The 3,486-nt window shown below is 35.0% G+C and overlaps 1 long non-coding RNA gene across 1 annotated transcript; it reads right to left on the reverse strand.

The window, feature by feature from the left end:
* Positions 1–267: 267 nt before the first annotated feature.
* On the reverse strand, positions 268–2,810 carry LOC131521300 (uncharacterized). Its single transcript, XR_009266255.1, has 3 exons — positions 2,236–2,810; positions 1,290–1,470; positions 268–438 (listed from the first exon to the last, which is right to left on the reverse strand). It is a non-coding gene; the product is annotated as an uncharacterized LOC131521300 (long non-coding RNA).
* Positions 2,811–3,486: the final 676 nt, after the last annotated feature.

Consider the following 3,486-nt stretch of genomic DNA (forward strand, 5'->3'; position numbering starts at 1 on the left):
ATGAGGACATAAATGTGTGTAATGACAGGTATTACAAGGAGCAGGTGACTTTTCAGGACATTACCCCATGTCCCCACTTTTCAAAAGGCTTATAAATCACACAAAATGGAGTGTATTGAAAATCTGAAATAGCACAAAGTTCGCTGTAAAGGGTAGGTTTAGGTGTAGGGCAATAGCACATACAGTTTTACAGTATAAAACCATTACACTTATGGGATGTCCCCACTTTTCACAAAACAAACGTGTGTGTGATGTGAGTGTGTGTGGTCTGTGGTGTGTAATACTTGTATAAAGTCCAACTCAAAATCCATAAATTTTTTTAAGTAGACTGCAGACACGAGGGTTCACGGTTTTCTTTTTCTGGGTGACCTTCCCCATCAGCTTTGATATGACTCCTCCAGCCCTGGTCCCTTTTCCGGATTTATCTCGATGAACCACCTGAAAAACAAATGTGTGTTTAGAATTAGTGTGGAGGGGAAAAAAAGATGGTAACACTTTATCTTAGGGTCTCTTAACTAGTTGCTTATTAGCTAGCATATTACTAGACTATTAACCATTTATTAGCACTAATTAAGCACATAGTAATGCCTTATTCTGCATGACCTTATTCTACATCCCTAATCCTACCCAATACCTAAACTTAACAACTACCTTACTAACTGTTAATAAGCAGCAAATTAGGAATTTATTGAGGGAAAAGTCGTAGTTAATGGTGAATAAGTGTTCCCTATTCTAAAGTGTTGCCAAAAAGGGTACTCACGGATAACATATAAATATTAAAAGTATATAAAATTATATTCTTGTATCAAGAACACTTCACTTTACTTTGTCAGGAAAGGAAGGCTTTCTTAAGAAGCTCCAACACTCAGATCTTTTGGACTGAATGATGTGTTTCAGTCTAGATTAAAGATATCTCTTTGTTCAAGCATTGACATAACACATCTTATACCCTACTATTTTAGCCATGTCTGACAGAACTGTAACATATGCACATGATCATCATTTTAATGATGAAGGATGGGTCCTAGATGAATCTGCTTCCTTTCAAGGTTTCCACCAACACCTCACCACCGATAGACATTTTATTTCCTTGACATTCACCTACTGCTCACTGGGGCTCAAATATTTGACAGGAAATTTCTATTTGATGCTATTCCCTGTTTATTAGGGCCAAATGTTTCAATGAAACATACATTTTCTGTATAGCTGCTTTAAAAATATATGTATTGTAAAAGTGATATAGAAATAAAATGTGAAGTGAATTGAATGTATGCATCCAAGTATCTAACCTTTGAATAAATTCCAACGTGCATGCGTCTTCAGCTTGGTATTGAAGATTGAAATTGTTGTAAGTAGAAAAATCAGCTGCAAGCCCAGACAGAAAAGCCGGCTGGATGCCCTCACAAATGATGTGCTCCTCAAGGCTGATCATCCAGTGCTGGATTCTTCTTCCTGGTGTTTCACCTGAACCTTTAAAAAGAAAAACACATTTAATGTTTTAATTTAATTCACATTTAATTTCAGCATTGACATAACATTAATTTGACATTGCCAGATTACAATTGAATGCAAAGAAAACTAAAATCATTGTAAACAGTCACAGAGTTCAGCACTTCTAACATAAGAAAAGCATTTCAACATGGACTGGTCTGGACAGACCTTTAAGTCAAAATGTGTATACTGTAAATTGTGTATTGTAAAATGTATTTTCATTTATATTCAGACAACAAAGAAAGCCCATCCACTGAAAGTCCACACAAGTGCATGGTAAATAAAACTCAATTTCAAACATGCTAGCTTTACACATGAAAACATTGGTTCTCATACTTAGCTTTCGTGTTTACATTTTTAAGTGCTCCAAGCATATGATTTCGATTCAGAAATCCAGCTAATAAGTATTCTATCACTTTAAATACAAAACCAACATGGATTGATGCAAAAACATAACCAACATAAAAACAATATAAGCACAACAGTAAAATCCCCTTAGAATAAGCATGTCATACAAGAACATGCTTACCCAAATTTGCAAACACACGAAATTTTGAGTTTGTTCGTTTGTTTCTTTCAAACAGTGGAGGTTTAACGCGTTAGCAAATTCTGCAAACTGATAGCCTATTAGCAAACAACACCGGCCATTTCAGCATGTTACAGAGCCATCGATGTGATTTCAATCCAACAGTGTTTGAAAACTTAACTTTGCATAGGAATTATCTCATAACGAATGAAACTCACCCTGTAATTGGGAATAATATAATCCGAGTCACAGAGTCAGAAATCCAGTTGCACTCGATGATGTCGCATTTGGCGCGTTTATCACTGAAAAGAGCAAATAAAAGATAGTGTCACTTCCGATATCCACTATACAGATTAGTTACAGTAGCAAATGTAATGTATTTTGTCTATGAAATCGCGCAAAGCAAAGGGGAACTTGCCTGTTAACAAGACGGATGAAAGTCCCGGCGTGCTCACTGCAGTTTACAAAAATACTGGATAGTAATGTTTTATTTCCTTCGAGTTATAAATACAGTAGAATGCCGTTATATTGTGTCTACGTCATTTCACAAAAACGAAAAAAACAGTAATGTACTGCTTTTGAACATAACAGGATTATACTGTTGAAATTCTGCCGTAAATTAACAGCAATTTTTAACAGTGTACACAACAACAAAGGACTGCCAATTTTGAGACTTATCTATTTGCAATAACACACTGATGAAGTAACTGCAGTGTCTTGTTCTCAAATTGAAAACAAGTGATCACAGGAAATATCCTCCTTCAGTTTGAATGTATTTCAATCTTTCTTAAGGTCCACCAGGAAAGAATGAATGAATGAATGAATGAATGAATGAATACATAAGTTAGTTTACTTAGAATATACTGCAAAAATAAACTTAATCAAAGGAAAAAGAAAAACAACAATAAGAGAAAACAAGATTATTTTTAGCCCACTGCCAGATATTTTGTCTTGTTTTCAGCAAAACTTACTTCATTTTCATAAATACTTTGATAAATACTTTTGATAAAATATCTTATGTCATTTTGCTTCTTAAAGGGTTAGTTCACCCCGAAATGAAAATTATGTCATGAATTACTCATCCTCATGTCGTTCCAGACCCATAAGACCTTTGTTCATCTTCGGAACACAAATTAAGATATTTTTGATGAAATCGGAGAGCTATCTGAACCTCCAAAGACAGCAACTCAACTGAAATGTTCCCAGGTCCAGAAATGTAGTAAATACATCGGTAAAACAGTCCACGTGACATCAGTGGCTCAACTTCAGTTTTGCGAAGCTACGAGAATACTTTTTTTTTGCGCAAAGAAAACAAAAATAACATAATTTACTCAACCATTCTTCTCCCCCGAGTTGCGTCCAATAACTTAAAAGCAAAAATATCTTAACTTGAGTTCCGAGAAGGACGAAGATCTTAAGGGTCTGGAACGATATGACGGTGAGTAATTAATGAGAGAATTTTTCATTTT

Source organism: Onychostoma macrolepis, chromosome 16, assembly GCF_012432095.1.
Source record: "Onychostoma macrolepis isolate SWU-2019 chromosome 16, ASM1243209v1, whole genome shotgun sequence".
Taxonomy (NCBI): domain Eukaryota; kingdom Metazoa; phylum Chordata; class Actinopteri; order Cypriniformes; family Cyprinidae; genus Onychostoma; species Onychostoma macrolepis.